This window comes from Artibeus jamaicensis, unplaced genomic scaffold (assembly GCF_021234435.1).
Source record: "Artibeus jamaicensis isolate MK-2021 breed Jamaican fruit bat unplaced genomic scaffold, CSHL_Jam_final contig_3174, whole genome shotgun sequence".
NCBI lineage: Eukaryota > Metazoa > Chordata > Mammalia > Chiroptera > Phyllostomidae > Artibeus > Artibeus jamaicensis.
This window is the reverse complement of record NW_026521738.1, coordinates 7,880,511-7,892,524: the sequence shown is the minus strand read 5'-3', so window position 1 is coordinate 7,892,524 and position 12,014 is coordinate 7,880,511. Positions and strand designations below refer to the sequence as shown.

At 44.5% G+C, this 12,014-nt stretch overlaps 1 protein-coding gene and 1 long non-coding RNA gene across 4 annotated transcripts in view; one reads left to right on the top strand and one right to left on the bottom strand.

Annotated features, from left to right (window-relative positions):
• Nucleotides 1-231, bottom strand: part of SPRED2 (sprouty related EVH1 domain containing 2) — a 116,298-nt gene extending 116,067 nt beyond the window's left edge. The window contains exon 1 of the mRNA XM_037126252.2: nt 163-231. The gene's annotated coding sequence lies outside the window, so the exon portion shown is untranslated. The remainder of the gene's footprint in view (nt 1-162) is intronic.
• LOC119035037 (uncharacterized) overlaps nt 148-12,014 on the top strand; it is a 57,897-nt gene continuing 46,030 nt past the window's right edge. For 2 of the 3 annotated variants that reach the window (XR_008391209.1, XR_005079701.2), the window contains exon 1: nt 148-234. This is a non-coding gene — a long non-coding RNA (uncharacterized LOC119035037). Of the gene's footprint in view, nt 235-869; nt 959-12,014 lie in introns of those variants that run through there. The other variant, XR_005079700.2, reaches the window with a different exon arrangement.

The following is a 12,014-nucleotide window of genomic DNA, read 5'->3' as shown; positions in this document are numbered from 1 at the left end:
CGGCCCGCGTGGGTCCTGGGAGAAGAGGACATTTTATCCTTCTTGGCAATCTGCTCTCTCTTTCGTGCCCTTCGTTCTCTCACTTTTAGCCCGTCGGGGTCCCGTAGGGCCGGAAGTCTCCCCGGGGTGGGGTGGCAGGGTAGGATCCGACAAATCACTCACCGTTACCCCTTCCCCACCACGGGCGCTCTTGGGGAGAGGGGTGACTTGGAGAGGACGCCACTGTACCCTAAGGTATGTGCGGCTGGGCCCGAGACCCCCTCCCCCCGCCCCCACGACGCGGCGGGCGAGGCGCGCGCAGCTGCGCTGGGGCCTGTCCTCATCTCACCCCCATTCTGCCCCTTCGGTATTTCTCAATGACTGGCGCTTGGAGGACACTTCCGACGAGGGAGGGAGAAGGTGTCATTAGCGCTCAGTTTATCAGTTCCTTCCGGTCTGCCCGCAGCCCTGCCCTGCGCGCTGCTGGGCCGCGCCTCGGGCGCTCGGGTGCCTTTATTATTATGTTTAAATAATCGGTCGTGTGTGCCAATGTGTGCCAAGCAATTTTGTAGCCCAGCTGTCTCCCCCAAGACCCGCTGGCACGAACAGAAACCCAAGCTCTCTCGTAATGAAAGGGATGATGCAAACTTAGAATCTGACCCGGCACCCGGGAATGGTGCCCTCCCCCACCCGGCGCTGGTTGTTCCAGTCTGGGCATGAATGGCTGGAGCCAGATTGCATAATCTGCTGGGTATAAATAGCCGGCGGGCGGGCCGCTGACGCGCTGGCTCGTACCGTTATCGTGCAATACTTCAGCCCCGATGCAGTTCACTCCCAGGTCATTTTCCCTTTCAGCAGCAATGCTGGGATTTTAAATAGCAGAGATGAAAGGCTCTTGTCCCTGCCTCCCTCCTCCCTTGAATTCATTTATTATGAATGAAACGTCAAGCTCGTGGCTTCCTGAGGTGCTCCACTTAAGGTAGGAAAGAGGCTCAATGTCAGGGCAGCGGTCCACCCAAGCTTGTGTGTTGTGCACTCGCTGCAGAGGCAGAGAAAGCAGGAAATGATTGACAGAGCTGGGAAACCTTGTCGAGAAAATGCAGCCGCTTAGAGTTTGCCTCTGGAGTTTCAGTGTATCTCTACAAGCCTCAGTCAATTTAAGAGTAGGTTATGCAAAGGGTCTTGAGCGTGTGGTTGCTTGCTCTCGCCACCCACCCACCCCCACCCCCCCTCCGCCCGCCGTGGGCCACCGCGGGCCGCCACCTCTGTGCAAGTGCAATTTCATTTAGAGGAGCTGGTTCCCTTTCCCCTCGGAGGCAGCACATACCCGCAACTCTGAGAGGCTTAGGGACGTTCGAATTCGGGGCGAAAAGCTAGCATGACCAGTTTAGTCATTGTCTAATTCTAGAACTCTTTTTAGAAGCCTCACTTCTGTCCAAAGCTGAGAAAATCTGAAAACTTATTCTCTCAACTGTATGTCACACATTGATGCTCCTTTTAAAAATGAAAGTACACAGAGGGCTTTCCCCCCTTCTCTTAAGCACCAAAATTTAACCTAATTTCTCAAAATAAAATGAGCAGTTCTTCATAAATGGATTTCTGGCATGTGAAAAGCAATGTCAGGCTCATTATTTTTCAGACTATGCCCATTTCTTTAACCTGCATTTAAAGTACCAGGCACTCTCTCAGGCGGTGGTTCCTGACCTCTGTGGGTTCTCTGGGTGGGCAACAGGTCCCTAAAGAAAACTGTAGGGCAGCGATTTTCAACCTTTTTTTATCTCATGGCACACATAAACTAATGACTAAAACTCTGCAGCATACCAAGGAAATATTTTGCCTATCTAACAAAAAATAGGTATAATTTTGATTTATTCGCACCAGATGGCAGTTGTTGTGTTGGCTGTTTTTATCTGACAACCTAAGGGAAAAGAGGTCAGTGCCCCAAACTAAATAGGAAGATATTGCATGTTTTAAAAATTCTTGTGGCGCACCAGTTGAAAACCGCTGCTTTCGGGCCGTGGGTAACTGCCCTGAAACACGGGATAAGCAGAAGAGGAAGGGTGTTTGAGGCGTTTTGAAGGAGGGTGAGAGTGCTGGTAGATAACTGGTAGTGGACGGGCCTCTGAGACAGCCCAGGGAACAGCAAGGCGGGAGGTGTGAACCGGTGTGGGGAAGAGGGGTTACGGAAAGGCGGCGGGACAGGGTAGGAGCCAGGTCAGGGAGGCCACACAGGCCACCCTGAAGGAGGTTAGACTATCTTGAAATCAGGGAACCTTTTGTACCCAGTTCGCAGCTGATCTTTGTCCAGTCCCAGTTCATTGCAGTGGGCCCCATAGTTATGCAAATATAGGGCAAGTGGGCATCCATTGTTATGGGATTAGGGCATAAAAACAAATTCACAGACAGCTCCTAGGACAGATAAGGATTCCCCCAACCCCAACACATTTTGTTTGCTGGCTCTTTTTTTTTTTTTTTTTTTTTTAAATCTGGCTAACAGTTTAAAATCTGAATATCTCACATAAAAATCAAGATTTGGGGCTTCTGAAAAAGCTGCAGATGTGGCTCCTGTGAGTGCCAAGCTCCTGGCTGGTAATAATTGGTTGTTGTTGAGTGGTGGCTGCCCTGTCTGTCAGTCTTTTGGCTCCCATAGGCATTTGAGTTTTTGACCTCGGATCTAAAAGAATCTTTTGTGACCAGATCAAGACCCCCAGTCTGAGGCCCAGATAGGTAGAGCTTGTCACTGGGCACAGCAATTTGCCTGAGGGGCCTGGGCTTCTAAGGAGGAAAAGCACCGGTCCCTAATCTCTTGACCCAAGATCCTGTGCTGCAGTTAAGCTAGGCCAGCCAGGCAGGGTGCATTGAAGTGGGCTCAGCCCCAGCCCAGGGGCAGGGACAAGGACGGCCCTAAAGTGACAACTAACACTGATTCTCAGTTTAGGCTCTATTTCTAGGGAACTCAAGCTAAAATAACCGGGCTCCCTGCCAGCAGGATAGCTGGGGGTTCAGGTGATCAACTGGAAAAACTGCCCAATGGGATCATGTGTACCTCGAATGTGTGGATCTGCTCGTACAAGTTCCATAGGCAAAGATTTTAAGAAGGGAATACTAGACTCAGATTTACCTTCTTAATGGATTACTCCAGGCGTGGAGTACGGTTGGTAGGAAGCAGAGCAAAGACTGGTTAGAAATTTTTTTCTCCTATGATAGGAAGAACAATGCATGACAAAGCCTAGTGGCAGTGGCCGTGGAGAAGGAAAATCAGTTCCTTCCCCAAGGGTAGACATGACTTGGGTCTAAAATCTATTACATGTGGGGACTAATAGAGAGGTCTGGGATGATTTCTAAGTTTTTGGTTTGGGAAATCTGGTGGATCTCAGTGCCTTTAACATGACAGAGTAACAGGTGGGGAGAGGGAGAAGGGCTTGGTCACTCAAGAGGGAGACAGGAGAGACAGTGGCCACCACTCAACAGCAGGACTCACAAGATAGGTCAGGGACGGAGAGATCTGGGGAGGTCGAACAGAGGAAGCAGAACCAAAAGACAGACATACAGAGACAGAAGAGACGGTGCCCTGAGGGCATCCTTGGAGCAACTGGATTCAATCCTGCCTGATCTGCACTTTTCAGATCAAGCTGGGCTTCTGTCAGTTACGACCCAAGTCATCCTAATGACCCACACAGAAAGCTGTATTTTGGATAGTGACAAAGATTGAGAGGAACTAAGGACTGGAATAGAAGAGGAATTTTAGAATGTGTGTTTGCAGTTTAAGGTGGGGCATGTGGGGTCAGGGCCAGGGAGTTTCATAAAGATTTTGATTTAGTAGAGGGAACTTCTCCCAGCAAGTTAGTCAACACATCATGAGCTATACCGAGGCCTCTTTTTTGCCTCAGCACCCCACCATCACCCCACAGCACCCACCATCACCACCTTAGTTCACATTGTCAGCTCCCTTCTCACTCTCATTCTCATCGTGCCTCCTTTTCATTGCCTTTATTCCCCAGCCCCTTTCTTCTGGAAAGACCATAACTGAGAAAGGAAGCTTAATCATGTAAGAGAATCAGAGATTTTGGAATTAGAAGAAAACAAAAGATATGTTTGTGGTAACTGTGGCTCCAATAAACCAAACATTTTAGCCAAGGTTTTTGGAATGGATAAAGAGAAAAGAGGAGAAAAGGACTCATTACGCGATGTGGTCCCTGTATCAGTTAGCTGTTGCTGTATAACAAACCGCCACAAAATTTTGTGGCTTAAAACAATAAACATTTTATTATTTCTCATGAGCCTCTGGTCGACTTGGTGGCTCTTCTGGCCTCCGCCTGCTCAGCTGGGGCAGGAGGATCTAGGGTGGTCCCTCACAGGTCTGGTGATTGGCAGGCTAATTGGCCTAGCAGGCCTGAGCTGTGCTAGCTCATGTGGCCACGTGACCTGTTATCCTTCAGGGGGCCAGCCCCGACTAGATCATGTGACAGTGGTGGCAGGGTTCCCAGATCTGCAGGAGCAGGCAAAACCCAAAGTGCGGGCCTCTGCTTTCCATTGCGTTTGTTGATATCCCATCAGCCAAAGCAATCACGTGGCCAAACCAGGGTCAAGAGTCAGGAAGCAGTGAAACAGGCTCCCCTTCTTGATGAGAATGGCGAAGTCACATGGCAAGGGATGTGCATATAAGGATATAAGGATGAGAGGAATTTGTGACCATTTCTATAACCTACTTTAGTCTCTGACCCACATTTCACAGTTAAAGAAGTATGTAATAATATACATTATTATTTGATGTATATTATTATTTGATCGCATAGATTTGATTAGTATTATACATTTTCAATACAAATGTATAATAAATATTTAATGAAATGTACTATAAGCACATAAATATTTGTATTATATATTTTATATAACTATCATTTATACAAGTATCATATATTTATATATAGGTATACCATTTAGACGTAGGAGCACTACTGATAAAATTCTCCCTTTACAATTACTAATTTATGGTCAAGTAACTAAGCATAAATCTGCTTAATATTTAGTAGATTTGTGCATATTATAAAACTCTTCACAATTAATAACTAAAGAGATCTTATGAGCTGCTTATTATGCTTGCCCTTCTTTCTCAGCATGAAAATCCTCTCTCTCATATGCCCTGTTCTTAAAATAGGTATATTCCTAAAGAGATCTGGGTAATTAAAATGTTTGTAAACCAAAGCACATATTTAAAAAAAAAAGAACACTAGGGAAACTTGATCGAAGGTTTCTCTACATATTGAATAATTTGGGAAAGCAAATAATCACCTCTTAATTTGTTCATTATATCAACTCAGATTTTATACATAGTTTTGGGATTAGTTAAAGCTAGTCTCACTTGTGTGCTTTTTTGTTGGTGGCAAAAGTGGTGCTTATGGCAGTGACGATGGAGGTGTATTGAAAGGTGGTAGTGATGATGATGATGGTGATAGTGATGATGCTTGTGAGGGTGGGGGTTTGGAGAGGTGGTGATGAAGGTGGTGGAGGTGGTGATGGTGGATATGGAAATGGTGGTGTTCGAGGTGGCAGAAGGATCTGAAATCGGAACCTTCAGTCTGTTGCAAGTGTTTCCCTGTGTCCTCTTACCAGGTCCCAGACTGTACAGACAGCTGGGCAAATGCATTGAGGAAAGGAATAGAAAAACAATTAAGAGACAAAAAGTGGGTAAAATGTGGGATGAGATGCCCTGTAGTCCAAGCAATTTCCCACAATGCTGGGAGGGGCAACCGAGTTCTTTCTATACCTTTTGTAATTGTGTATCTGCTTCTACAGGATATATAGTACACATATATTTGTACTTTGTATGACCACATATAACTGTATGTGTATACTTATATGTGTATATAGTACACATATATTTGTACTTATATGTGACCACATATAATTTGTCACATATATTTGATAAGCACAGTAAGCTCACTGAGAGCAGGGACCACATCTCTTTTTTTAAAAAATTCCATCTACAGTCACTGTGGCACATAGTGAGGGCCCTGTAATACTTCCCGAGTAAATGAATGACAAGCCACCATGGCTCCCTCCTTCCTTTTCCTTGAAAACTGCGTTTTGCCCCATGGTATCAGAGAAAGTATACTTCTGATTGACTTGACTTCTCATGTTTTGCTGCCCCAGCTTGCTAATGACAGATAAGGGCTGGGAAGTTCCCCCCATTGAACAGTAATGCAAATATGGAGCACTAGAATTCAAAGAACATTAAAGAACCACCTGTTTTAAGATGAGAACATTGGGGCCCAGATAAGTCAAATGACTCAATTAATACCGCACAGATCGAGTAACACCCAGAGCCATAACTCAGGGACTCAAAGTTCAGATTCCATAACCAAGGTGCCTTTGTTGAAATAATGCCAGATGGACCCCGGGCACTTGGAAAATGCCACTTGGCACTTGTAATTATGCTAGTGGGAAGCAACATTGCTTATCAATATTGTAGCTCATTCATGAAGGAGAAAATGAAGACTTAACTTAACAAAGACTACTCAGGGGTATATATATATATATATATTCTTGCAGTATATCTCACATTAAGTTCTACTGAACCCTACTGATCTAGGGCAGTAGTGGTAATTCCTTTCCCCAGTTCTTGGTTTAGGAGTGACTATGGCTTTTTAATTTGGACTGAGTGTAGCTTCCCCCCCTGTTTTTCCTTACAGTGAACTGTCACAGTGTAGCCAATAAAATTCAGGAAGATGTCTGCTAGGGACATTTGGGGAAAGATCTGAATCACTGAAAAATAAAAAGATGGGGTGAGAAAGATGCCCCCTTCCAGGCTCTAGATGTTCCTGTGTGAGGCAGTGATGTTCAGTGCCACCAAGTGGGGAGAGCCAAGCAAGTCAAAGGCAAGCTGACCCAGAATTCTGAATTTGCTGAGCTACTGAGTGAGCCAGAATTGGAATCCACCTACTTCTGAACTTCATGGTATGTAAAATAGTAAATATTTATTATTTAAGTCACTCTTCACCAGTGTCCCGTTACTTTTGGCCAAACTAAGTGATTCACATCATTTTCACTCGTGTGCACAGCGCTCCCTGTGTTCGGTGATTTCCCGTGTTCCAGCAGCAGTCGCCTGGTTGACTTGCTGCCTTTTAGAAGAGGACTGATAGGGCCACCTTCTAGACACACCTCTTTGTGCTGTCATCTGCTGACATTCGTAGGCTGAGACGCTTTTGTCACCAGTCATGTGACAACTAAATATTGGAATCTACAGAAGCATAAAAACCTCTGGTCTCTGTGCTTACAGGCAAACATGTATGCTTTTAACTTGTTGTGGTTGAAACTCAATGGTTTGGTTATATTGTTATTTGTGATAGTAAAAAGTAAGTCCTATTTAGTGTACAAACGTGTAAAGTGTAAAAGAGTATTGTGAAGAAAATAATCTCCCAGCAAGTCCACCACCCGGATGTATCCCCTGTTAATATTTTAAATGTGCATCTTTGTAGACTTTTCTATTTGTAGTATACACTTAATAAAAAATTATGTAACATACTTTAATAAAATAAGATCACACTAAAGTACCCTTTGGGAGCCCTTAAAAAAACCCTCAGCAATAACATGCACGAGATCAGGGCCCTGAATGTCTGTCTCCTGCTCCCAGAAACCAGCTGTGAGTCTATAGTCATCTCTTTAGTCTTAGTGTACAAATGTATAGATGTAAAAATGATTGGCAAACAGTTGAAATATGGCAAAATAGTTTCATATAAATTATTTTATTCTTTCATGCCCCTGCTGTAACCCATCGAAACTTCTACCTTAGCATCTATAACAAATATTGAACCTATTTGCCCATCCAGCTCTCTTCGCCGACTAAACCGTGAATTCCTGGAGGGGGTGGGGAAGGCAATGACCAAATTAACTAAGTTGCATACACACGCAGTATTTATATCAAACAGAATGCACAGTGTATTCAAATTACTCAGTAAATATTTATAGAAGGATTAAAATATGTATATAGCTTTTGTTTTGCGATTACAATAAATATTCTGTAGGCAAATTTACACTGCTGTTTGTATTGAAATTCTCAGCTAAGAAAACAGTGATTAAGAGCTCAAAAGAAACAGTATCATCATCTGCTTCACCATCATAGGGTTTTTTAATGGCTCTGGACTTGAAGGTTCTGCATGAGTTTATCTGCTAGTTCCAGACTTGAACTTTAATCATCGGTGCTTTACCCAACATCAACAAGCTCAAAGATAAGTGGAAAACCCATCAGATACCTCGTATTTTAATAAACCTGGGTGGTGGATGTTTTTGGTTAGCAGATTTTAAATATTCAAGTGTTTTTATTTTTATGTTTTAATTGCAGTTTACAGTCAGTATTATTTTGTATTCATTATCTTCTTGATACTTGCTGTCACACAGATGTATAATCTCTACTTTCCTGTCTCTTCTTCCTCATTACTGTTCCCTCCTAAGCCCACCGTGGTCCAGCTTTTGTCCTCACCACCACACACACCACGCACAAGCTGCTCCTTGGTGAGGTCACTTCATCTGATTGCCAAATCTGGCAGTCTTTCTTCAGTATTGATTTGGCACTTAACACAGCCGACCACTTCCACCTTCTTGAAACTCTTCCTCTAGTGGCTCCCATGACGCCAGCTTCTGGTTCCTTTTTACCTGTTTGTTCAGCAAAATGTTATTGGATGTCTGTGTTAAGTGTTATTATAAGGGTGTGCAGTAATGTTAAAAAGCTAGCGTCTACTGAGGGCTTGCTTACTAAGTACCAGGCAATGTTTTTAAATTTTGAATGCTTTCCGTGTACGAATTTAATCTCACCAGAGTAGAGGCTAGCAAACTTTTTCTTAACGGTAAATATTTCTGGCTCTGCAGGCCCCGTGGTCTGTGTGCAATCACTCAGCTCTACCATCGTCACATGGACGTGCCCATATATAAACACATGAGTGTGGCTGTTTTCCAATAAAACTTTATTTATTGTCCTGGTTGGTGTGGCTCAGTGGATTGAGCTCCAGCCTGGAGACTGAAAGGGTGCCGGTTTGATTCCTGGTCAGGGCACATGCCTGGGTCGCAGGGCCATGTCCCTAGTTCAGGCCGTGTGAGAGACAACCTATTGATGTCTCTCTCCGTCTTTCTTCCTCCTTTCCTCTCTCTCTAAAAGTAAGTAAATAAAGTTTTTTTAAAAAAACTTTATTTATAAAACAGGTGGGCAAATTTGTCCCAGGGGTTTGTGCTTTGCCAACCCCTGCTCTAAATTCTAATCTAAGTTCTACCAGGGTAGGAATTTTTGTCTATTTTGACATAGATAGTTAGTAAATATTTAGTGAATGAATACTCTTCTAAAATAGGAACTATTCAATTCTTCATTTTACAAATAAGGAAAATGAAACACAGAGGTTAAGTAACACGCCCAAGATCACCAACCAGTAAGTGACGAATCCAGAATCTAAACCCACGGATTCTGGCGTCAGAGCCTGTCCTCCTAATCATCGTGCTCTACGATGGTGGCACAGAGGAGAAGGCCATCAGCTACTCTCACAAGAGTCTGGAGAGGTTGTTTTAAGTGCATCTTGAAGAACGAAGAATTCACCAGGAAGAGGAGGGGTGTGGGGAGAGGCTTTGCATTCTAGGATGTGGAAACTGCAGGTGTACCAAAGCAGATGCCTGGTACAAAATGGCATTATGAGCAAGCTGCAGCAAAGAAAGAAAGTTCCTTAGGGAATGCATTCAGTTCTCAGTAATTTACGTCTCTGGACACAGGGTTTGAGGTGGAATGTGGTGACGATGAGGCGAAAGAGGTGTGCAGGGGCCTTGTGTGGCATCTGGGTGAATCCAAATCTTAACTTGATGGCAGATGGGCTACTGGAGTGTTTTGAGCATGGGACAGAATGACCATATTTGCATGTTAGGTCAATTTTTCAAGTTGCATTTTATTTTAAAATTGTGTGACACATGCATGTTGTACAACATTCAAAATACGACGCCTCCCTCCAGGCCTCCAGCTGTCTAGTCCCCTGTCGCAAAGGCACACACTGCTTCATCAGAAAGGCAGCTTTCACTCAGAGAAGAAGGGGTTGGGTTGAGGTGTGCTGTATGTCCTACTAATTAATTTAAATTAATTTAATTTGTAAAACTAATTGGTAAATTGATTTAACTTTTGTCCTTAGGGTGAGGAATGAAAGAAGTTGGGAAAGATTTTGCCCTGTACCTCTACGAATAGTCCCTCTGTTAAACCCTCTTCACAGACTCAGGCTGACTGTGCATCTGTTTCTTCCCAGGTGCCTAAATGATACTGGATGATAGTGAGGCTCAGGTGGGAGGTCGTTAGACCTATGGTACACGGTCATAGAGAAGGGCAGCATACCATTTTGGTAATAAGCATGGGCTGCTGGAATTAGAATCCTGCCTCTGGCATTTACTGGCTTTATGACCTTAACCTCTGTGCCTCACCGCAAAATGGGGGTGGATAATAATGGGGACGTAGCTCCCAGTGGTCGTGAGGATATCCCTCAGTGTGTGTTAGCTACTGCTCAAAGCGTGAATGATAAGGGCTTCAAAGGAGGAAGGGATTTTGCAAGAGGGTGGAAGAGTAAAGGTTTGGAAGTAGGACTAAAGAATGTGGAGAAGGTCAGCAGCACTTCTCCCCCCTAACCCCCATGGGTTAGGGGGAATGGGGTAAGGAGTAGCACCCGTTGTAGAATTCAGGAAAGAATGGTCCTTAGGTACCAATACACTCACTCATTGCACAGTTAAGGCAAGACAGGAGCTAGGAGATTAAAGGGGGGAAGAAATTTATTTATCATTGAATGGAGGTCCTTGGGCACACAGGAAACATGGGGAAAGAAGAGGGAAGAAGGTGAAGAGAAAGCCCAGGGCAGGATGACAGAGACCAGGGTAAGGGGAGAAGAGACCTGGCTGGAGGCAGGGCCACCACAACAATTCACATCGAGCAGGGCAGGGGTGGGAAACTGGCCGTTTCCAGCCAGCAACCGTATTTTTCTAAAAAAAACGGGCTAAGAATATTTATATTTATATCCACGAGCTAAGAATATTTTTTTATATTTCGACTGTTTTTTAACATTGAAAGTAAGCATACTAGTTCAGAAGACATAAAAAATGATATAAAATTCAATGTCAGTATCCATAAATAAAGTTTTATTGGATCATAGCTATGCCCACTTATTTACATGTGGTCTATGGCTACTTTCACACTAAAGTGGCAGAGTTAAGTAGTTGTGTAGGAGGGTACAGCCAGGGGGCCCCAAATAGAAGGATTTGTAATGGGGTCCAGAACTCAGGGTGTCCAGGAAATATTAAAAATATGGGATGTCCTCACCCCCATGAGTCTGAGCTGGGGGGATGGGATACATGGAGGAGGGCCATTGAGTTGTTTTGCATACCAACAGTTTCAAAGATAACCTCTACAATAGTCATTTAGCATATCTATAACCTTTAACTGGTTTCATAGATATGTTAAATAACTGGCCATGCTTTGAGCCAGGGAGAAAGGAATGACTTCCACCCAAGATGTAACTGGGAGGCAACTCCCCAGCACCTGTTACAGCGCCTGTGTGAGAGCTTGGAGATGATTGGCTCCAGGCCATGGGGCCAGGCTGCCCAGACTCGCTATGGCAGCCCAGTAAAGCTGGAAGGATATGGGAGTCCTGGCAAGTGTAGCTGATTGTGGGAGGAGTCGGAAATGGGACTGCAGAGGAAGCTTGGCGTGGGGATTAAACGCAGGTGGTAGCTGTTGAAGAGAGAACCTTGTGCTTTTGCCCAGAATGGGGTCTCCCGCAGCCATATGAGAGAGAATCACCATGTAGCTTTAGCAGACAGAACCACGTGGCTTTGGCCAGAGTGGGGGACCACTCCCTCCCCCCTGCAGCCATGAGAAGAATCATCATGCAGCTTTAGCAGAGAACCACCGTGTGGCTTTCTATTTCTTTTCCTGAAATAAGGTACCTTGGACTGGGCAAAGGGGGAAAGGAGAACTGTGTGTGTTTGTGGGTGTTTTAAGGGACTTTGGGATTTTGATGAAGACATCA